The following is a 25,567-nucleotide window of genomic DNA, read 5'->3' as shown; positions in this document are numbered from 1 at the left end:
AGGAGACACAAGAATTGGTATGTTTCTTAAAATTTGGGGAAATAATCCCAAAATGTGTCATTTCTTTTTTCTCTTGTCTTAGGTAGCATAGTGATAATAATACAGTTATATCCTTATAATAGGATTATAAAATATTTGCCAATGTCCTTTGCTTTCAATTTAGAAAAAGTCTAAAAGAAGTCATTTTAGTAGTATATTTTAGCCCTTAATTTGAGTGGTTCCCTAGGGAACAAGATTTATAGGTCTTGAATTAAAATTCATAATTTTATAATTATTTATTAAATGCCAACAATACTTTGGCTTGTGAGTAAAAATTTACTCCTACATATATATATATATATTTCCCTTAAAATAAAAAACTAAATAATTAGAAGATATTTAAAATTGAAGATAGGTATAACAAGAGAGGGCTCATTGAATCCCAATTCAGTATTCTGCTATTTTTATTCTCATAACCTCAGTGTGTGATGATGCTATTTACAGAATTTCATGAAATATAATGGCTGTGATTAGCTATATATGCATAATTCATAAGGACAAGTTGCACACATTTCTAGTATATGCAGGAAATCTATTCCTAATTTGCATTTTCTGTGACTATTCTGAAAGGATTTTTAATTTTGTTTGTCTGATGCTTAGAAGGAATCAAATTTAGTATTTGCATATAATTTGCCATGTGCAATACTTATTGGAGTAATTTACCCCATAAATGTACTGTAGGTTAAGAAGGTCTGATCCCTCAGCAGCGTGTGAAATGCAGCAAAGCACAATTATTGGAGAATAAAAGAGGCCATTTTTTCATTGATCCATATGTGGTCATTTAAAATCACTAACACCAATTTTAGAAGATGATTCATTGAATAGACAGTTTACCAAAGTCAATCCATCTAGGCTGCTTTATGCCAGCAATTTTCCTTAGCAACCAAGATAACATATACTTTTTAATCACCTTATAATTTTGACAGTTGAATGGCTACTAAATTTCATATTTTTAAAGTTATGATAAATCCACTTGAATAATTAGACAATAAGTATTCATTTATAGACAATGTACAGGTTTATTTTTTGTTTATTTGTCACTTGAAACTGTAAGAAAACTTTCCCTGAAGTCTGGGTATTTTTTGTTAGCTCATGAATTTTGATCATCCAGTTTCACATGATAATGGTTTGGGAGATAGATTGAAAGCACAGCTACGAGGGCCATAACCTCCAGTACTTACATCTAGGATTCATTAAGATAAGGGGGCAAAGGAAAATTAAAGGTTACTCTGAAAATGTTTTAGCTATAGGAAATTTGAGCTAAAAGTTGGCTGGAAGGCAAGCAGACAAAAATATTCACCATACCATATAAATTTATTTTATTTCTAAACCAAATATGAGAATTCATTAATTTTCTCTATCTGAAATTTGATAAACTGGTGTCATCTTTTCTTTTTAGTCCATAGCCTCAAAAGTTCTAGCTAATAATAATAAACAAAATGATCCTCTTAATGGTGTTTGAACAAAAATTATGCAAATGTTAAAGTGAAACATATATTGAAAAGCAGGCCTTATAATTATCAAATTAAATCATGTATCTTCAATTTATTTTTATTATTTTCTGAAGTTCTAAAATTCTTCCAACTCAAGAAAAGAAGTTTGTGAAGCATAATAAAATAATTGCTCTATGTTAATTCTCAGTGCCACCTATCAACATTTGTGCAAATTCATTCTATATAATGTTTTGAGATGTTTTTATAAGAGGGGAGCTTCAAAATATTCATGGAATAATAGAATTGACAGATAATGGAATTATCTCCAATAATTTTAAGCAATTACATAATATTAGCTAATATTTGATTGACAATAAATCCATATTAGACTCTAGGCCCTACATGATCACTTTTAAAACACAATATTAGCAACATTTATAGGTGATATTTAAATGATTTTCCAAAGGAACCACTTTTAGTAAACCTCAGTCTTAAAATGTCACTACATTTAAAGTAATGCTAAGTTTTGCTAACATGAAAACATGCAAATAAATGAAATATTGTCTAACAGTATCTCCTAAAATGATTGTTCAAAATATTGACCTATTTTGCAAAGGTATGCTAATTTGATATTTTCTAGTAGAAATGCAAATTCATTATGTTAATAAATAATAAAAAGAGTACCCTCCAAAGTAATGATTTATTGCTCTCTAGTCCGCTAATCTGAACAAATAATAAGAGAAACTGGATTACACAACGAAGAATGCTGCATCAGGATTGCAGGAAGGCTTATTCACAGCCTGTAATGCACATAAGAGACAACCTTGCTTGCTGAAAGGAAGAGGAGCTTGAAGCACTTATTGATGAAGCCTAAGGATTGCAACCTTTAGTGTGGATCACAGCTCAGTGTAAAGACCCAAACCCTCACAATTGGACCAACTGGTAACGGCTATAAATGGAGGAAAATGGGTTAAAGTCATCAGACCTCATCTTACTCCGCAGTCAAGAGAATAAAAAGTGCATTGTATTTACTAAATCTATTGCACAAGACATCTTTAGTGTTGAAAAGCAAGGATGTCATTTTGAAGACCGTGGTGTGCCTGACCCAAGCCACGGTGTTTTCAATTGCCTCCCATGTATGTAAAATTTGGGCATGGTAGAAGGAAGACCGAAATAGAATTGATGCATTTGAATTATGGCGTTGGCAAAGAACATTAAACGTAACATGCGCTGCTAAAAGAACAAACATCAGTCTTGGAAAAAATACCGTCAGAATTCTCCTTAGAGTCAAGGATGTTGAGAATTCTGCCATGTGCCATGGGCATGTTGCCAGGAGAGACCAGTCCCTGATGAAAAACGTGATGTTTGATAAAGTAGTAGGGCTGTGAAAAAGGGAAGCCCGTCAACAACACTGATTGACAGAGCGCCAGAGTAGATGAGCTCAAACAACGAGCCATCTTGAGGACAGCCGCGGACTGGGCAGTGTTTTGTTTTGTTTTCTTTTACATAAGGTTGCTATGTGTTGGAACCAACCCAAAGCCAGCCAACCAAACAACAGAACATTCACCAATTTTGTTTCCTTTTAAACTTAATTCAGTGAGTTCTCCTGAAAATCCCTGTCCCCCCAAATTTTCAAAACATTTGCTTCTTTCGTTAATGTATTAAATAATTATTTCACATATCATCAACACTTGTATGAGGTGCATTAGTTTTTGAAAATTATTATTTAATAAAAGTAATTATTATTGACATAGTTAACACTTATTTCGTGGCTGTGCAGAGGAATAACATAACAAGGAGCTAAGCTTGCCGTACAAGCAAAGACATTTAACAGAGTAGGATCCCGTTCCTTAAGAGGTAGGCCAATTAGACAATAGTCATTGTGTTTGATAGATTAGAAACAACTAGATGAATTCCCTTCCCTGAATATATATATATTTTTTTTAAATAAGAATATTTGACTCAGTTTTAAGGGACAAGTTTATAACTTTCTTTGAAACAATATTTTTATTGCTTCAAATTAGAAATTTCATTGTGTTTTGTTGTGGCTTGTCATCATCAAATATCAAAGATATATGCATTATAAGTAATAAGGCACCAATATATATATATATATATAAACTATTTTATTAGTAACTAATCCAGACATCATATAATTGTCATGATTCAATCATATCAAGTAATGTTGTAAAATCATGTGGCAATAAAATCACTTATTCCCGCTGTTGTCTCTATCGGTTCACGCTTCCTGCATTTCACAAACTGAAAAACATAGAAAAGCACATAACAGAGAGACATGAAAGCTACCAACAATAACAAAATACAACACCAATCTGTATTCTTACTGCTCACTGATCCTGATCGGGGCAGCTTGTAAACTTCGCTAATAACCCCCTCAACTTGGAGTACTATCGCTGCCATGTGTGTGGCTATTGCAGTGAATTCTTGAACGCAGCAGAGTCCTTTGGAAGCAACATTGATGTCAACATAGGTAAACCTGACTATCAGAGTGAGTTTGGGAGAGACGACTTATAGTAGATTAAAATGATAAATCTGACTTGAATGGTTAAATCCATGTCACTTGATCTCCCTTCTGTTACACTGTATACTTGATCTGGTTTTTAATATTTTCTATTTATTTCATATTGGCATTTGTCTCGGTTGCATTTTGTTATTGTTGGTAGCCTTCTTGACTCTCTGTTATATTTTTCTGTTTTTCAGTGTATGAAATGCAGGAAGGGTGAATATGTAGAGACAACAGCTGGAATAAGTGATGCTATAGGACAGGGTATAACTTGCCTTGTGGGTTCTAAGACTGTAGCTCCACAGTGAGGTTGGTGGTTTTGAATTACTGACGTTGCAACTAACAGCCCGACGCATCACCATGGTGCTACCAGGGAGTCACCAGACAGACTGCCCAAGTCACAGGACAATATCATTGATATTACAGGCATGTAAACTGTTCTGAAGGCCATTCAACAACAGTTACAGCTGTACGTTGGCAGGGAGCTGACAGATTCAGGCAAAGGAGAGCTTTTAAAAGGAGTTTTGATAGAAGACACATTGTTATTCCTGAAAGGAGATGGAGAATTCCAGGAGTGAAGCCCACATGAGTAAGGTTATGGTAATTGGGTGCCCACATAAAAGTTGTTTAAAAACCTGTTCTGGGTTGAGTATTATCATTAATTATAGAATTGTGTGCATGACACGGGCAGCTTGTAATTTCGTTGGGTTCAACTCAAAGTCACTGATGTCTGCTCTGTTTGTGCTCTGTCTGCAATCTGAGCTCCCGAAATGCTATCTTCTGCAGGGCAAGAAATTGGAACTAAAAACACATAGTATTGTAAGGAGGGGAGGTGAAATGAACAGTTATATCATATGTTCTTAGTTTAAAGTTAAATGGATAAGGGTGTGGTGGTCCATATGTGTTGGCCTGGGGAAATCCATTAAAGTCACCAGAATTCAAAATATTGAGTGGGAAAACTCGGGCTCTTTCCTAACCTGTCTGAATTTTACTATTATGCGTGTTATTGTTGTTGTTGTTAGGTGCCATTGTGTCAGTTCCAATGCACAGAATCTCTACATACAACCAAACCAAACACTGCCTGGTCCCAATCCAGCAGCACAATGGTTAATGTGTTCAAGCAATAAAACTAGAGAGAAAATATGATTTCTATTCTCATTTTGTCTTAATAAAAAAGCAGTTTTCTAGATTGTTTCATGTATTGGCTCAGGCATAAATTTTCCCCAAATATAGGAATGCAATTTTTAAATAAAAGCAATCAATGTATAAATATTTTATATAAGGAATATTCAAGTCTCGATTTTAATGTTGCTCTTTCTTGTTGATGCCTTACAGATTAAATCTGGAGTTTTAACTTCTTGAAAGGTTTCAGGTTAAAGTGAGAGGCCTAACTCCAAAAGTGGTACACTGACAGGTTTTTTGGAAGCCACTGAACCATCTTATAAACTTTTCCCTCCGCGGTGGTGTACGCTTCCCACCATGGCTCCTTTCTCCCTGCTGATGTCCCAGCTGAAACTGTGACTATGTTCTCTGGCACCAAGCATGCTTTTATGAAGGTTTTCTTTGTATTCTATGTCCCATGTTAGTTGCTACATTTCTGTACGTCTTTGAACATACCCTTGTGTTGATGGCTTCCCTCAGGCAGATGAATTTTATTTGTTTTTGACGTGTTTAAGACATAATAAATGTGTCTATATGACTTATATTTGAACTTGGATACTTTTTTCTTCTCTAGAACACCAACTTAAACATTACATCACTATAAGGCCTGGTATGGAATGATCAAGGTTAAAGTTATATAAAGAAGGGGTATAGCTGTAAGCCAGGAGGGAACGGAGCATGATAGTGGGGCAGGAGGAAAGTCAAGGGAAATAGGGGAAAGAGTTAGGAGGAAAAGGGCATTTATAGAGGTCTATACAAAGACATGTACATGCAAATATATATATGAGGATTGGGAAATAGATCTATGTGTCTATATTTATAGGTTTAGTATTAAGGTGGCAGAAGGACCTTGGGCCTCTACTCAAGCACTCCCTAAATGCATGAATACTTTCTTCTATTAAATTGGCATTCTATGATGCTCACCCTCCCGACACAACTGCCGAAGTCAAAGCGGTGAACAAGTAAATGTGGTAAAGAAAGCTGATGGTGCTGGGCTATCAAAAGAGATAGTGTCTTGGGTCTTAAAGGCTTGAAGCTGAACAAGCGGCCATCTAGCTCAGAAGCAACAAAGCCCACATGGGAGAAGCAAACCAGCCTGTGCGATCACGAGGTGTCAGAGGGATCAGATACAAGGCATCATCCAAAAAAAAAATCTTACCATAGGGGGAAGTGCAGAGTGGAGACCCAAAGCCCATTTGTCGGCCCCTGGAGATCCCTTGACAGATGGGTCTAGGGGAGGAGATGAGTCAGTCAGGGTGCGATGTAGCACCGATGAAGAATAGCTTTCCCCCAGATCCTAAATGCTTCCTCCCCAGCAACTACCATGATACAAATTCTACCTTGCAAGTCTGGACAGAGCAGAGGTTGTACACTGGTGCATATAGGAGCTGGAGGCACAGGGAATCCAGGGGGGATGATATCTTCAGGACCAGGGGTGTGAGGGGCAATACTGGGAGAGTAGAGTGTGAGTGGATAGGAAAGGGGGAACCGATTACAAGGTTCTACATGTGACCTCTTCCCTGGGGGACGGACAAGAGAAAAGGGGGTGAAGGGAGATGCCGGATAGGGAAAGATATGACAAAATAATAATCTATAAATTATCAAGGGCTCATGAGGGGGAGGAGAGTGGGGAGGGAGAGGAAAAAAGAGGACTGGATGCAAAGGGCTTAAGTGGAGAGCAAATGCTTTGAAAATGATTAGGGCAAAGAATGTACAGATGTGCTTTATACAATTGATGTATATATATGTATGGATTGTGATAAAAGTTTTATGAGCCCATAATAAAATGCTAAAAATAAATAAATATACCAGCACAAAAAATAAGACCAAACCAAATAAAATCATAAAAAAAAGATCAGCTTATCATTGCAGAATTCTTCCTGGCTTGTTGAAAAGTTTGGCCTATCTAAGTAAAGTCACAGAGGCTCATAATGGAATAATTTATTATTTATAGTCAAACACTTACTTTTTTGTACTAACATATTAGTCTTTGGAGATTGATTTATATTAACTTAATGCAAAGGAGCTCTGCTTGTATACAAGAAGTTCATTAACATCTTAAAATGAAAAATATGTAAAAATATTATGATCTATAATATGTCTCAATCTTTGTCATCTAAGAAAGTCAATGAAGGAAAAATAAAAATTCCCATTTTATAATAAAATGGTTTTTGATAAAAAATAACATAAAAGTATAACTATAACAGGAGCATATTAAAATATGTAATCCAAAGAGGTTATGATATTTAATTTTGGTGGTAAAAATCATTTAGGGAAGAATATTTACATTTCACCCAGCTTTTTTCTATTTGGACATCTGTTTTTTTCAAAGAACTATTTTTTCCTCCTGTATAGTCAAGGTAAAATATATTCAAATACATGTACATAAACTCACCCACATTGAGGGGTGCTTATTTTTCTCACTAGGCGAGCATCTAGTAACTTGCATTGTGTTAGTACACCTGGTTTACTGGGTGCCTGGAGAGTTTCTCTTTGGTCACTGTGAAATTTTTCATAAAAGCAGTTTCTCTCATCCTCATTTTTCTGTGATGTCTGATTCAAGAAGAGTGTGCAGCTGATTAGGGAAATGCCACAGAAACTGCTGTGATGTTGAACACAGCTTACCAGGACAGCACTATGAGGACAACTGAAGTGTACAAGTGGTTTTCTTGTTTCAAAAAGGAGAAAAGGCAATTGATGACAAACGTCCTTCGGGACATCTGGCATCTTCCAGAACAGATGGAAATGTCCACTTGTACTTCATTAGCAGTTCATTCCACCAGGTCACACTGTTAAGTCAGAGTTTCTGAGAAGAATGTGTAACATTGTGAAACAATAAAAGCCTGATTTTTAGCAGACAGAGGACTGGGTTTGCCAGCTTGATAATTTACCAGCTCATCTAGCCATCTGAGTGCTCCAGTTTGGTGCATAAAACAGCATGCTTGTCCCCCGCACCTTACTCACTTGACCTCATTCTTTGCGACCTCTTTTTGTTTCTGTGAATGAAGAGGGACATGAGAGGGACAAATGAAGAGGGAATGACGTGGGACATGTAAAGAGGTGAAGAACGTCGAGGGAGGCACTATCAGCCATCCAAATAGATGAGTTTAACTGTGATATTTGTCACGGTTTTGACAAACGTATTAAGTGTAAAGGAGAGACTTTGAAGGTGATAACATTGTTTGTAAAAAATTAAATACATAACTTTGGGGAAAAGGAAAGCATTTGGGGCAGGGGGCAGCCTCTTCTAATTCTAATCACTTAGAACTGTGTTAAACATTTTAACATGAGCTGAGAAGCTAGACAAAAGACAGAATGACTTGTAGTAAAGTTTGCATTTTGTTTCTCCTAGAGGGAAAAAAATGATTCGTTTTGTCTCCGGAAGATGGGTGCACTATAATGTCAAAGAGAGTAAAGGTACACTTGAGGCTATGTTGTAAGTTGTAGAAGGTTTTCAAGGAAGCGACCTTCACTTGCTTTGGTTTAGGATACATGAATATTTAAAAAGTTGTGAAGAAACAAGAAAATTCTTTCGAATTTTTACAGGAATTGGTGAATTTTGGTGGATTATTCATAGGACAGAGTAATAATTGGTAGGCCATTTGCTGCAAATTTCACATGAATGATAATACTTTCTGGTAGAATAACAATGAGAACACAGTTTTAAAAAATAAACAAGACAAAGGAACCTACATCTTGGCAAGTTTATAGTAATGATTTAATGTAAATTATTATATCAAATATATTTGGCCAACAGAGATGACATTTGAGAAAGATTATAGATTACTCCAACAATTCTTCAATTATACAACCAAGAAACAAAATGATTGAAGGTCTATTAACTTGAACTTTGAGAGTATATCTGAAACTTTCAAGAGTAAGATCATTTTGTCTAATACTTTTTCTGACATTTAATGCATTTTATTTAGCTTTGTATTTTTTTGTGAAATTTCCCATTTAGCCTTTCTTTGAAAAATATACTCTAAATGAACCACAGTTGGTGTTAACATCAATTTTCATGTTCTTCAATAAGTTTTTGCTTTGGTGACCTACCAAGATATTAGACCAAAATTTTCCAAGAAAAAGGCATACTTTGAACTTATAGAAAAGAAATGATAGCTTGAGTTTTTGAGTACACCAGACAAAATAATAATTTCTAGAACTCTGGAAGGTAATGGGGTTCATAAATCACAAATGGTCCTGAAATCATAAAGAATAGAAATTAACCACTGAATAGATTAAATAAATTATATATTTACAGGGTAATATCGCGGGTTTCTTAAAAACACTTCTCTATCAGGAACTATTCTCTTGTTTCCCATCAATTGTTTAACTTATGTATGTCGATATCCTGACCCTCAAACTGAAAGCTACAATTAGCACATCTGACAAATTCCTAAACACTGACTAGGGAAGCTAATAAATTTTAAGCTACAGATTAGAAAGTAGATTAGTAATAAGATTTCCTGCTAAGATCCAAAGGGATAGTTCTATAACTGAAGATGTTTAGTGTCCATATTCACGTCCTTATTCAGATACAACCAAAGGATTTTGCTGAATGTAGCTGCTCCTAATGTTACTTACAAATATCTCATGACACTTATTTTTAATCTAATGTTATTTTAAAACATTTTGCCTCATGTTGTTAATATTTCCATTCTACTTCCAGCTTTCATGGAATTTGGCATAGATCATGTTGTATCTAAGAGCTCCCCCTTAAACTTTGAGGCTTGGAAAAGTAAATGATGAATGCTTACACACACACACACACACACACACACACACACACACACACACACCTGGTAACTAGGAGCCGTTTTCGTTTGAGTGATGATCTTGAAAATCCAGTAACCCACTTGGCTCTGTTGAATTCAGTGTGTTTAATGGAATACAGTTCAAGGAAAAAGAAATAATACCAGTTGGTTTGGGTTTAGGGCAAGTCAGTTCATTAATCTGATCTCCCAGACAATTTCATGGTGTGTGTGTTTAATACAAATAATTCTTATATCACTCCTTTACCTGAACATCTTAAAAAGCAGAATAGTCAGTCCTCTGGGCTTGCAAGGTACTCTTGATAAGTCAGTCCAAGTCCGTAAATTTCCAGTTAGACCAAGGTGAAGACCATTCATTTCGGGGCAGTTATTCAAGATGAAGGAAGGTGCGTCCTCAGTGTGGCAACTACTTGCTGTCAGGTGATTTCCTGATAATATTCTTGAAGATCTTGAGCTTTTCGACTCCTTTGGTTTTCCGGTTGTGGAATCAACTACCTCCTCCTCGCGTTGTATGTTTACCTTCATTGCTGCACTTTGAGCAAATTTAAATTATTAACACTAAAGATTTGTTTTAGAAATTAAGAATCAAAAGCTCGATTATGACTTGTATGCTTACCGGGCTTGCTTATGAAGGAAGTAGTTGAGATTGAATATTAGAAATTTGGGGCCAGGAAAGCTTAAATCCACATAGTGGATGGCTTCAAGTAATGCAGGAACCCCGATTCTTCTGGATGCAAAATGAGCAAGGCATGCCTGCTCCCAGTTAGGCCCTTGGCTGTTGGTCCTGCATGATGAACAGCCTCACGGTCATCTGGAGAGTGGCACTGAACAATCCAGTAGATTTAGGGAATGTCTAGCCCTCAGCAGCCACGTCTGGGCACAACAATGTCCCTGCATCTACATTGCAGAACTGAAAAACAAAATGAACAAGAGCAAAAAAGCATGGCTGTTAAGCTTATTTTGCTTCTTTTCTATAAATGGCCAAGCGGGCAAATCAATGTAGTTCAGCGTCTTGTAGTGGTATTGAACAGACTTGCAGGATTTAAAGAACACCATTAGTTTCTTCTTCTTCTTCTTTTTTATTTTAGGAATGTAAAGAACAGAAGCAGTCTCTGTTTTCAGAGGGAGAGACATCGTAACCCTGATTAACACCATACACAGTTGCATTGGCTCCATCATTATCAAAACCAGCATGCAAGTGCTCCTTTTTCAGAGAAACCCTGGCCTGGTCTTCAACTTTTCAAGGTTTAGTGGCAGAAAAGAGTATGGTTTGTCTACAGACTGGCAGAAATTTAGTAATTTGCTTTGATTCCTCTTCAAATCCAACATCCAAGATGTGATCAACTTCATCAGTAACCAGGCAGTGTAGGTTTTGTACGTGAGCCTTGGAGAGTATGCTGCGTAGGGCCCAGGAGGTGGCCTGGCCCTGATGCAATAATAATGCTGATCCCATTGGCAAGTTTCTGTGCTTCTCCTGTCGCCGCATGACGCGTCCCTACATGTGAACACGGTGGGTTATCAGTTCCTTCAGCACACCGAATGTCGGCGTGCCTAATTCCGGAGCAGGTGAGAGAAAAAGAACCCCTCTTCCACTCCTGGGCATGCGTTTAACTTAACAATGAGTTCAACTGCGGGGATGAGAAAGCAAGGGCTTTACCAGTCCCTGATTGTGAGCTGCTAAGAGAACCCTGCCTTCCAGAAATGATCTGATACTTTTTATGTGGAATTTCGGTTATGTTTTTAAAGCCCGTTTCTTTAATTGCCTTCAGTGTTTTCATGGCAAGATTCGCTAGTGGTGCAAATGAAGTATCTTTAAATGCAATTGTCAGTCCCAGGGGCAGGCTGCACAATTCACCTTCCTCTTCCTCATTATCTGACCTTTCCATTATTGTTTCTGTTTCTGCTGGAGTCTTGGTGTCACAATCTTTAGGCTCCTTGTGTCTTCCATTTTCTTTTAAACAAATATTTTTCCCTCTTTCTTTGAATTAGGCCTGGCAGCATTTTCTCTTCTTCTTCTTCAGTTCTGAATTTTCAGGTTGTTTTGTTGCTTCCCATTGGATAAAATATCAAATTGATTCGAAGATTTAATTTTTTTAATGTTTTCCATTGTTTCTTTAAATATGCCCTCATTTGGGGCTCCTGAGATGCCCACTGTGTTAGTCTGTGTAGGCTAGAGAAACCAATCCATAGAAACTCATATGTGTATAAGAGAGTTTTAGATATAGGGTAATTATACATTAAGAGAGCATCCCAACATGAAACACATGAAATCTATAAAATCCTCTTCAGACTCATGAAACACATGCAGTGACACCGAGTGCAGGACGATCACAGGCCAGTGGGTAGAAAGTCTTTAGATCCAGTGGTGTTATAAGCCTCTCAGAGCTGGCAGGGTCTCAACGTGGCTTCTCCAACACCCAGGGCTGCATCTGGGTAGGTCCATGTGACTTCTCCTCAGGGATGTCTCACAGGAAGCAAGCAGAGAGAGTGTATCTTCTACCTCCTAGGAGGAAATGCAAAAGTTCCCAGAATTCTTAGGGGAATCCTATGCCCACACAGAGACCAAACCCCTCACAGCTGGACCAATAGGTAACACTATGATAAATGAAGAAAATATCTAGGTCAAGAGAATTTTGACTTGCTTGGTTCCACAATGCTCATTAAAGCAGCAATCAGCAGAACAAAAGATGCATGTCATTGGATAAATCTCCTGCACTAGGCCTCTTTAGAGTTTTGGAAAGAAAAGAAGTTACTTTTAAAACTAAAGTTTGCCTGATTCAAACCATGGTATTTTCAATGTCGTCATATGCATATAAAAGTTGGACATTGAATAAAGACTGAAGAAGAATCGATGCATTTGGATTGTGTGCTGGCCAAGAATGTGAAAAGTAACATGGACTGCCAAAAGGACGAACCAATCTATCTTTTAATAATTGTGGCCAGAGGGCTCCTTAAGAGGCAAAGATGGCGAGACTTCATCTTATATACTACGGGCATGTTGTCAGGAAAGAGAAGCCCTGGAGAAGTACATCATGACTGATGAAATAGAGGGACAGTTCAAGTAAGGAAAGCACTAATGAATGAGTTGATAGCGAATTTGTAACAATGAACTAACTCAAGGACAGGGGTACTGTGAGGATGGTGCTGGACCAGGCAGTGTTTCACTCTATTGTGTACAGAGTCTCTATGGATTAGAACCGACTCAATGACATTTGCAAAGAACAACATTTGTAGAGGATGTCTTCCAAAATGGGGTGGGGCCACCGACACAGAAAATCCTAAATTATAGTATTTTATTCAAGGAATTGTGACAAGTAGGGTCGTATTTCTTGATTACAACCGAGGCCGTTCCTTGGCTTTTCTGGCTCTTAACTCATTTATGTTTGAACTGAAAGAAGATTATTCTCTTGCTCTGAGTCACTCTAGAGAAATATGCGTGGTGTTGTGTTTCCTGCTACATAACCAAAGTATTAATTCCTTTTCCTTCACTATCATTTCCTTCCTTCTATTTGTCATTTATTTTTACCTACACATTTCCACCTTGGGAAACGATATTAGATTTGACTATTTTGCCAGTCCAGATTGCTGGTAGCCAAGCCAGTCAAGCAGGTGCGTTTGCTTCAGTCAAATCCCATTCATGACGGGTGGGCTGACCTAGGTGGAAAACTGTGGACAATCTTGACCACTAGGTAATGAGACACTATTTGTAGTCGATTGAATTTTTGCCAAATGGCAAGAGGATGCGATCCATCCATTAGGCCCTTGGAAATTCTTTCCATACAATTTCAAGGGTGGACTTAATGCAGAGGAATCTCTGGCTGCAAGGTCACCCTTGTTTCGAGTACTCAAGACTGCATTCCTGATCCTGAGACTACAGCATCCAACATGGAAAAGGGAATTTCAGTTGAGGTGAGAAGGAACTGTGCAATGGCACCAGCAACCTCCACTGCCCTCTTCTCCAAACCCTTCTAAGAATGTAGGGCTCTATCCAGTGGTGCTCCTCCTGTTGGCCAGCCCACCCCATGTTCAGTGTCAGAACATTCTCCTTAAGGCTTGGAAGTCAGACCCACATACCTGGATCCCAATCAGTTGTGGATAGCAAATGTTCAACTGCCTATTATATTTCTTTATCTAAGGATGCCATGAAACATGGTGTATCCATCTAATATGATGTTTCTTGGCCCACTGTTGCATGCTGTGAGGTAGAAAGTATGCTTCTTGGTATGCAGAGCTATACCTTGGTGATCTACACTGGTAGAGTATGTTTTGCTCTAACCCTTTAATGGTGCTTTTAGCATCGGCGTGTGGTACTGGATAAGCCAAGTCCAATCTGGAGTAAGTGTCTGTACTTCTGAGGATCCATATATAGCCAGTGGGCTCCACTAGGGTATCGTTGGTCTGATATAATCAATTTTGCAACTATGTGAAGTGCTGTCTACCACCCTGCCTCAAGGAAACCTGGCCTGTAGCCAGTCATCTACAATATCTGCCTTTCCAGCTGGCAACAGAACAGGTTTATTGGCATTTTGTGCCTCAAAGAATGTAAGAAATATATGCCAACATTCAGCCACACTCTGCATACCTGTGACATCCACATACCCAGTCATCTCATGAATGCAATTAAGTGCCTCATAGGAGTGTAACGTCATGTTCACGTGCTGGTTCCCATAAACTTCAGATGTAGGAAAGTGGTTGTTCTGATGGGCATTGACATGTCCTTCTCTGATTTGCTCTTTAAATTCCCATAGTGCTTTCTTGTCTACAGTCCACCATCTCAGGAGATAGCAATTAAGCAAGAACCAAAGGTGCTGAAAGAAGTTCAAAATGAACTGAATGCTTTAGCCAAAATCAGGGCTCTAGAAATTAATGAAATACACATTAAAATGTTACATAAAACTCAAGAAGCACTGGAAGCACTAATTCTCTTATTCCATAAAATTTGGAAGACAGTTACCTGGCCAGCTGACTGGAAGAGATCCACATTTATGCCCATAACAAATAAAGCGGACCCACAGGATATTCAAATTAAAAAAACAATATCACTGATGTTGCACACAAGTAAAAATTTGTTTTAGATCATCCAACAACAGTTTCAGGGAACTGCCAGAAGCTCAGACCAGATTCAGAGGAGGACATGGAATATAGGATACCATTGCTGATGCCAGATGGATCTCAGCTCAAAGCAAAGTATACCAGAAAGATGTTTACTTATGTTTCATTGACTAAACAAAGGCATTCAAATGGGTGGAACATAAAAAACTGTGGGTAACCTTGAAAATAATGGGAATTACAGAACACTTCACTGTGTCATTTGGAAATTGTTCATGGATCAAGAGGCAGTTGTATGAAGATAATAAGGGAACACTGCATGTTTTAAGATCATGAGAGGTGTGTTTCATATTTTTGTACTTTTACCATACTTGTTCAATCTATATGCGGAGAAACTCATCAGAGAAGTTGGATTGTATGAAGAAGAAGGTGGTGTCAGGATTTGAGAAAGGCTGATTAATAACCTGGGGTTTGCAGATGACACACTTTGCTTGCTGAGAGTCAGTAGGACTTGAAGCGCTTGCTGATGAAGATTGAGCCTTGTAGCCTTCATTATGGATTACAACTCAATGTAAGGAAAACCAAAATCTTCACAATGGAACCAATAGTTCACATCATAATAAATGAAGAAAAGGTCTCAATGCAACAGCTATTCATATCAGATACATGAACATACCCTGAGACTTCCACCTGTGAACTAAGTAACTTCTGCTGGTCAGAAAGTTGTCCATGTAGTAACGTGTTCTGGAAATGTCTAGGGTGATTTCAGGGTAGGACTTATAGGAAAGAGGCTACCTGTTCATAGAGTTAGAGGGCGTCACCCTGCATTCTCCTTCTAACTTGTTCCTTTGTGAACTATTTCCATTTTATGATTGAACTATATGCCCAGCTTCCTTATCTGAGTGTTTCTCTAACATCGGCCAGAACATTATGGGTATCTCAGGTCTAATGATGATTTCATGTTCATATGTCATTAAGGCCTTCTCAACCGATGCCCAGCCTCAACTAAAGCCCAGTTGGAGGCCAGTGGGTGCCTTTTAAGTGGTGTGTATCAGACTAAAGCTTCTGAAAAATCCCTAGTCCAGAATCCCAATTGTCATTATAGGGCAGTGTTCTCAGATAATTTTGCCATAAACACTTGTGAGAGAAACCTGTATTCTGAATCATAGCGATATTATATAGTGTTCCCCAAAGTGTAAATCTTTTCACAAGGACAAGTCAGCTAGAGTGTAGTATAACGCTGACAAAACACATTTCTGTTGTTCATCCCTCTCTGTTGGGTGGGCAAGTTAACATCGATTATTGCGAATGTTTCCCCTTTTCTCCCTCTTCTCCACCAACCTTCCCCCTACTCGTGATATCGCTATTCCCATATTGTTCCTGAGGAGTTTATCTGTCCTGGATTCTGTGTTTCTAGAGTTCTTTTTGTTTTTCTAGAGTTCTTATCTGTATCAGTGTACAGGCTCTAGTCTATCCAGATTTATAAAGTGAAACTGGAGTCATGATAGTGGAGGGTGGGGAGGAGAGGAGCACTAAAGGTCTAGAGGAATGTTGTGTTTTTCATCAGTTCTATACTTCTCTCTGACTGAGTTGTCCCTTCCTTGTGATCCTTCTGTGGGAGGATGTCCAATTGTCTACAGATGAGCTTTGGATTTCCATTCCAACACCCTCTCATTTGCAGTGATATGATTATTTTGGCACTTCTGATGCCTGATACCTGATCCCACTGACATTTGTAATCATACATGTTGGTATGCTTTATCCATGTGGGCTTCGTTGCTTCTCTATTAGATTGCCATTTGTTTAACTTCATGCCTTTAAGAACTGTGATGCTATATCTTCTTGTAGTAGCTGGGCACCATCCGCTCTCTTCACCATATTTACTTATGAACCCATTTTGTCTTCAGCGATCATGATTGGAAGTGGGAATCACAGAATGAAAGGTCATTAGAACAAAGTGTTCTTTAATTGAGGGAGTACCTGGGCAGAGGCCCAATGTCTGTCTGCTACATGATGCTTAACATATAAATGTATATTTATATAACTATATCCCTATAATTATACATTAATACATTTACATATATACATACTTATATTTATATCTTTATAAATGTTTTTGCCTCCTAGTTCTTTCCTCTATTTCCTTTTACTTTCCTCCTGTCCTACTGTCATGTTCAACCTTAATTCCGCTCTCAATAATTCCTCTTGCCTACATGGCACTGGATCAAACCCCACCAGGTGTCCTACACCCTCCTTGCCAATGATTTTATATCACTCGTTGTTCCCCTTTCCCTGCATTACCCACATGTCTTCATATGGCTTAGGATCCTTTGCTAGAAGTTAAACAAGACGACCCTAGCTCACTCGTCAATTCTTTTCTTCATAAATTGGGTGTGTCTCTGTTTCACATGATCCAGGTAGTAATTTCCATTATTAAAGCAATGGTACAGGAGGTTCCGGAGAGACTTAGGGGAAGGAGGAGGCAGGGTAAGGTAGTGGTGAGCAAACAATGCTATAGACAGGGGAACAACTAGGGAATTAAAATAAAAAATCAGGGGGACATAGAGATCTTGTGGATGTTGGAGCAACAGCAATATAGATGAGAAGAATTATTAAGAGTCAGAAAAAGGGTAAGTGTGATGATGGGAAAGAAGGAACATAAATGAAACAGAGGAATGATATAGAAATCATAGTTATGGATAAAGGTATAAACATAGTTGTGCACTTATGTAAATATATTCATTCATAAAAATAGAGGTATTGGCCTATGTAATATACTTATATGGCAATTCATTGAGGAAGTGAACAGACTGTGAGCCTCTGCTGAAGCCCTCCTCCAATGCAAGAACACTTTGTTCTAACAACCTGGCAGTTTGTAATACTCACACTCCCAGCACAATTGCTGAAGACAAAATGGGTGCACAAGCATACATGGTGAAGAAAGTTGATGGCACCTGGCTATCAAAAGATGTAGTGCCTAGTATCTTAAAGGCTTAAGCAACCATCTAACAAAGAAGCAACAAGCCCACACTGAAGAATCACACCAGCCTGAGAGATCATGAGGTGTCTACAGGATCAGATTAACAGGCATCATAAGACCCCAAACAAACAAACAAACAAACGAAAAACATATTGCTGAGAATGAGTGGGGACAGAGGAGAGACTCAAAACCGATCTGTAGACAATGGGACATCCCCTCACAGAGGGTCCCAAGGAAGGGATTAGTCAACCAAGGTGAAGTATAGCACCGACGAAGCCCACATATTCCTTTGGTTCCTTGAGACTTCCTCATCCCCCACTACCATGACTCCAGACCTGCCTTTCACTGCTGGCTAGACCAGAGCTTGTACACAGGTACAGATAAGAAAGCACTCAGGACACACAGAATCCAGGTCAGATAAACCCCGCAGGAACAGAAATGGGAGTAGTGGTACCAGGAAGGTAGGAGAAAGGAGGGCAGAGAAGAGGGAAAGAAACCACTGGGGAAGGGAGACAGTGGTTGATGTAAGATATGAAAATAACCTTAATTTACAATTTATCAAAGGGTCAAAAGGGGCGGGGAGGGAAGGTAAAAAGAAGAGCTGATACCAAGGGCTCAAATATGATGGCAATATAAGTACAAATATGCTTCATATAATTGATGTATGGATTGCTGTAAGAGCTATAAGAGCCCCCAATAAAATGATCTTAGAAACAAATAAAAAAAATACATCCCAGCTGGAGTGTGGTAGGCTGGCTTTTCTAGAGAAATAAATCAACGGACACTCATATGTGTGTAAGAGAGAACATTATATCAAAGAGCAATTGAATATTGAGAAAACATCCCAGCCCAGCCCAGATCAAGTCCATAAGTCTGATATTAGCCCATATGTCTGGCGCTAGTATATACATTCCTCCTCAGACTCACACAGCGCATGCAAATGTTTCCATTGGCCCACCCAAACTCCTGTAGTGCGTTATTAGAATTTTTGTAACCACTCTATTAAAGTTTACTATATTCATTTCTTAGTAGCTGTCTAAAAATTTCTTTCTTGCTGGGATAAATGATTTTCCATTGCCTCTTCCCGTTCTCCTATTAGTTACCCATATGTTTCTTGCTCCTAAAAAACCCTTACAGGGGAGCTGTGACAGTCGGGCACTGCTTCCCCATTTGTTCCTTATTTCCTAGTAGTAACGTTACAGGGCATCCCCGTGTGCAAGTCGCTTGCTTGGATATGCCATATCTGCCATGGCCTGTGTAGAGGGCATACTCTTCAGAGGAATAAGAACCTGATGACTGTGTAGCCGTTCTAACACCGCTTCTATCAGCAACACCTTTTCTACTTCCTCTGGTGTTTTCCCGTGAGGATTTAAGGAGGGAGAAGGACAGTTTCCCTTCTCAGGATAAACAAGCCTCACCACAAATTTCATCCAGTCCACTTAACTAAGCAGACTCTCTGGGTTAATCTACCATAAATGTGGTATTATCACATAAGACTATTCCAAAGATTGCGGTCTGGGTTTTGCATCCGTGAAACTCACTATTCCTTTTAATAGTTTTCAAAAGCAAAGACAGAGCCCCTAAACTCATAACTTTTACAGTCTATCTCAATAATGGTTCATAAGGGAGCTGATGATACCCTTCCACAAACTTCAGTAATTCCTGTATACTACGCTTTGTTGTTATTGTTGTTGACCAGTAGTTGTAAGAGTACTTCTCACTATTCTAACACAATTTCTTTGTGAGACACCACGCTTACTAGAGGGGGCAGCTCTGGCCAAGCTGTTCTGGACTTGATTCAGTGCTAGATTTACCCTTTGCATTCCTTAGCTACCATTGATAACTGATGCCAGGAATCAGATCTGCATCTATCAAGTCTGTATCACATGATTGGCTATTGACTTGCATTATGATGGACCTTCATAGCCCATCCAGAAATGGAAAAAAAAAATTTCATTTCCCCTTTGTTCCTCTTTCCCCATTTTTCAGAGTGAGGGCTGTCCAGGATGATCCATCATGGTTATATCAGTTGTGGTAATAATTTCATTTCAAAGAATTAATATCAGAATAGTCTCAAGGAGTTGATGATAAATGAATCCAAATTCAAAGGTCCAGCACAGGCAAACAGAATGCAGGGTCCAGAGCCAGAGGCTAAACATGTCCAAAAATCACAGCACGTCTTCTTGGTTCTATCAATGTTCAGAAATAGAGTTAGCTTTCCATGTAAGGTGATGTGATACATAGGATTATTGTGTCAACCTGGCAAGTAAACACCTGTGGGGTTAATAAGGTTGCAATTTAATTGAAAGGCAAAGAGTTAAATGGCTCAATGAGCCTTGCCTTCTTGTCTCTTGCTCTCTGATTATCAGACCAATGTGCTGGTTCTCTGCCTCAACTTTCAACCCATGGACTATGTCACTATAGTTTGACGGTCCTTCAAGCCTGCTTAACCACACTGCATATATATATATATATATATAACTTGAGCTGGGAACTCTCTGACCCTGTCATCTGGTTGACTGTTGGGGACCTGCCTTTCTGTTTGCTACCTGTGGATGTCTGCCTATATTGCTCTACAAAAGACTCAGCTGTCTGCTTCCTTGACTTGTACCCAGAAGCCCTCGTGAGATGAAGGACAGCCAGTGTATTAACTGTCTCATGAAGTGAGTTGTACTGAACCATTTATATTGCTCTGTGTTCAAATTAGCTCTTTATTTCTTATGTTGTATGTAATCATAAGCATATATAATCGATCTATGTAGTCATAAGTGTCCAGGTTTTGTTTCTCTAAAGAACCCTGTCTATAAGTGATATGTATTATAACTGTGTAGTGGCACCATCTTATATCAAGGAAAACAAAGTACCTGTATTAGTTCACACTCTATACTAAGATGGGGCCTTACAGGTGTCATAAAGAGAAGGAACAGATGGTGTGGGACAAACCACTAAAGTTAGGTTTAATCCCATCCTATTCCTGATCATTAGTAGAGCATGCCCTCCAAAATAGGACTATAGCCACAGATGCATGAAGCCCAGAATTATATCACATAAGGAAATGTGGCTAGAAGGGTCATTTGAATTGACTATAATTCAGCAGCATTCTTCATAGGACACATCAGAAGGACTCAATTTGGAACCCCACTGAAAGAACTGCAATTTACCTCAAATACATCCATTGCAGATTAAAGAAACTGAATTGCTCTTTTGGACTTAAAGCTGAAATGTCCTAGTGTGAAAAACACAGGCTATCTATTCCAAGGTCATGGACTTTGAAGTCATTGAGCTTTGTTTGAATTTCCATTGCTTTTGAGGTTGTCCTATAATTGGAAACTTGAGATATTATCATCTATTTGAAATTTTCTTTTTCTTGTTGCTCTATGGACATGCCTTAGTTCGACAGACATAGTATTGCCTTAGTGAGTGAACATTATTGAATTTGTTACTTTGTGTCTAACCCTCGCTGTTTTCTTATGCAGTATTCTGTCACTTAAGTTTTTAAATCTGTATAATCAATAGTTCCACACAATTTAGTTTTAAAATACTTCATACATACATATCTAATAATTTTCTTCTTATTATTTTAAATGGCAAACCATTGAAGAGTTTAACAATATTATTATTAGGGTTACCAAACATCTCAAGGAAGTAACTTATGTCTCAAAAAGCTGATATGCTGCCTGTGGAATATATATATTCCACTTGTATTTCCCCCCAACTTTTATGTATCATCTAAGGTGTTATTGTAAACCAGTTTTTAAATTGATCTTGACTAAAAATGATCCATCTTTCTATCTTTAACTGATAAATTTTATTTTAATCATACAACATTATGCAATGTTTCACACTAAACAACTGTTTCTCTTTAAGAAGGAAACTGAATCTGAATGGGTAGAATTTTGTAATTCCAAGAGGCAGAATTCTGGATTCTAATTTTAAACTACATCTGGAAATGATCACGGAAGAAGTGTTTTTTCATTTTACCATGGTTCGAGTGTGAGGACTTACTAACTTTAGAAAACAATAATCTAAAAAAAGAAAAGGATCCCATTACAGGAAGTGAAAACTCATATATTTACACAATAAATGCGAACATAAATTAATTGGCCAGGGATCCAGTAAAAAACTAGTGATCTATGAATAGCATGCACAATTTTCCACCTCATGTAATGGTTGTTCCATTTGGTGAAAAATATTACAACTTAAACTGTAATGAGTATCACAGTGTAAACTTCCTCCTGAAGTAAAGCTTTAATGGACAGCAATCACATTTAGCTAAACATTAGAAATAATTTCACTAAGCAATAGCTAATCAGTGATGAATTTCAAGTTAACATTGAGTCTATTTTTCAAAATATGAATCAGAAGTAAATCTAAAAGGACTCATGGTGGGGGAGGGGTCTAATTTCAAAACAGACCTGAGGTAAATCTAATGCAGCATATTTGAATAGTATCTCTTTACACATAAACAAGAAACTTAGCTTCTATGGGAGTCTATTTTAACACTCACCCAATAGTCCTAAATGATCTTAGATGGGTCATTTTTGTTCAAGATCAATTTGAAAACTAGTTTACTATACTACCTTAGATTATACCTAGAAGTTTGTAAGAAATGCTATTTTTTAAATAAAACCATTTTGCCCCTCAAATCTATGAGACCCACTACACACTTCAATTACTGACTAATTCAGTTCAAAGATTCTGAAAGATTAGTCTCTAAAAAATTAAAGCTTCCTTCAATATATTTTTAGGACACTAAACTAGAATTTAGCATGCATAAAATAAAGAGAACCATTAGCTCCCAGATGGCATCAGGGGATTGAAACTAAGGCATGCTCGCAGGTTTGACCATAATAAACTTGCTATCAATATACTTTAATTCACTGAAAAAAATCAGTGTTTGAAATAAACATGCTTTATTCATACAGGTTTAACTTAAAAAAAACAATTTTCTTGGCATATGATTCACAGAGCATACCATTCAATAGTTTAATCAAATGAAGAAGAGCTACACAGTCATCCCCACAGTAGATCATGGAACATTTTCTTCCTTGCATGCACTGTTACTTGCTCCCCATTTTTGTCCAACTTCCCCTGCCTCGTGCCAGGTGCCATCATTCCAGTTTTTGTCTCTATAGGCTTGTGTTTATGGGTTATTTATTTATTTATTCTTTTTAATCATTTTATTGGGGCCTCATACAAGCATTATCACAATCCATACGTACGTCACTTGTGGAAAGCACATGTGTACATTCATTGCCCTCATCATTTGCAAAACATCTGCTTTCCGCTTGGGCTCTTGGAATCAGCTCCTTCTTCTTTAAGCTAAACAGTAAATTTTGAATTGACTCCCAATTACAAGTAAAGAGAAAGCTTTGTATATATTTTGTGTTAAAACTAACAGAACTAAGCTAAATCTAGATTCAACCTTGGCAGTGTTGTGTGTATTTCCAGGTAAGCTCCAGTGTCATATACAAAATAATAAACATGCAAAAAAGCAAAAAGCAAATCAAAAACAAAAACCACCAACAATAACAAAACAAACCAGAGAACAATCTCAATTGAAAAGAAAATAGGAAATATTAAAAACCAGGATGGATTTAAAATGAGTCAAAAGGGAGATCCAATGATACGGTGTTAGATTGTAACCTAACTGGTTCTGCACCATCCATTTTCCCTTGCACTGTATGTGATATCAAGGTTAGCCACATCCCTGGACCCCGGCCAGAGGGAATCCATTAGATGCTCAATCCATGTGTGTTTCCATCTCACCTTTTTTTTTTAATGAAACAACTTCAATATAGGAGATCCAATGAAAATGTATTATATTAAAAATAACTATATCTACCATAACCCAGTGAGCAATATTCTCTGTATAATAGCAAGCGTATTCACATCCCTCGACCCTCACCCGAGGGATTCACAGGAGGTTTCATACACAGAAGCAGACAGCAAATGGAGTCTGTGCTTCCGCTGTTATCCCCAGCCTTCTGAAAACAAGGACGAACCATCTAGTCTTAATATTTTTTCCACTTTATATATTCTAGGCTGAAAACAATTCACCTACAAACAACCGTCTGATCAAGGTATTTAAATATCCACCTTAACCCTCTAGAACAAGCAGCTGACAAACTTCACAGGGGCCAAGTCTGTACTAAATCCAAAGTTCAACCTGTCCAGAAGATGAACAATTGCTACCATCCCAGAACCAGCTCTACCTGCATACTGAGCAGGACACATCCAGAAGGATGATCTTCAGCCCCAACATCCTAAAAGTATACTGACAGTATCACTTCAGGGGGGAATTTTAGCCAGATTGAAAACTCTTCCCATTTAGGCAGACAGGATGGAAAGAAAGAAAATAAATAATAATTTCCTCTTTACAGAACAAGGAAGTTAGCCGTTTTTAACTAGTAGAACATGACAGATGTTTCAACAGTTTCAGGAAACGACATAAAATGAACTTAATATTTTTATCAGATATCAGGAGAAGGGATGTTGAAGAGCTGTAAGTGAGGGGATAGACGCTCTAAAACCTGAACCAAATGGAGCGTCCGGGTAGCTGCATCTGTCTGCTGGTCCATTGTGCTAAGTGTATTCTCTTGCAGATAAAAAGTGTGCTTGTTTTGAGCTGTCTCCTGCCTGGAATTCATTGTCTAGCGGGACACAGAAACAAGGAGGGGGAACTCTGGGGTCTGGGGCTTCCTCGACTAACACAATCATCTACATTGTACATGTGGCGGCACACGAGTGTTGTATAAGCACTGGTACTAGTAAATTACTATCTTTAATGTTTATAAAACAATTAATTTTTCTACGAATCAGCATCAGTTCATTGGCAGGGAGTTTGGCTTTGGTTTTGTGTATCTTGGAAGGATTCCTGGTGACACTGTGAATCAGGCATTAGGCTACGTGAAAGATGAGTGGTACAAAGCCATTAAAATATTTTCTTGTAAATTACACATGTCAAAAGATTTTATTCAACTCATTAATTAGAGGAAATCAATGAGATTATAATATTTTTTGAAAAAGCATCTGAGATATATATATATATGTGGGCTATAAAAGTTTGTGTTCTGAGGAGCCAATGGGGCGAAGCTACCATCTGTGGGATTATGACTGAACGCCTCTAAGTCAGAATCCCGCCCAAGAGGAAAGATATGGCAGCGCCTGGGAGCCTCGGTTGGCCTCGCCGGCGCCCCGCCGACCCCGCCGCGTCGTGACCGGGGTCCGCTGTGGAGGAGTGCCCCTCGTCCCGGGAAACGGGGCGCGGAGGAAAGGCGGTCGCCCCTCGTCCAGCACGCACCGCACGTTGGCGGGGAGCCTAGTGCTAAACCATTCATAGACGACCTGCTTTTGGGTCGGGGTTTCGTACATAGCAGAGCAGCTCCCTCACTGCGAGCTATTGAAAGTCAGCCCTCGACACAAGGGTTTGTAAAAAAAAGAGAAGAAAACCAAAAATAAAAAAGAAAGAGAAAACGACAAAAGAAAAGAAGAAAAAGGAAAAAAAAAGTTTGTGGAAAAATAAATTATAACTACTATATCCATATATATAGTTGCTGTAATTTAGACAGTCTCACCATCTTAGTTTCTAAAGTATTTAGTTGCATAG

At 38.1% G+C, this 25,567-nt stretch overlaps 1 pseudogene; it reads right to left on the bottom strand.

Annotated features, from left to right (window-relative positions):
- Positions 1-10,335: 10,335 nt before the first annotated feature.
- Positions 10,336-12,036, bottom strand: LOC142439321 (ATP-dependent RNA helicase DDX18 pseudogene; annotated as a pseudogene).
- Positions 12,037-25,567: the final 13,531 nt, after the last annotated feature.

The sequence above is a fragment of the Tenrec ecaudatus genome, chromosome 1 (genome assembly GCF_050624435.1).
Source record: "Tenrec ecaudatus isolate mTenEca1 chromosome 1, mTenEca1.hap1, whole genome shotgun sequence".
NCBI classification, from domain to species: domain Eukaryota; kingdom Metazoa; phylum Chordata; class Mammalia; order Afrosoricida; family Tenrecidae; genus Tenrec; species Tenrec ecaudatus.
Note: the sequence above shows the minus strand (reverse complement) of the source record. Positions and strands in the feature narration are given on the sequence as shown.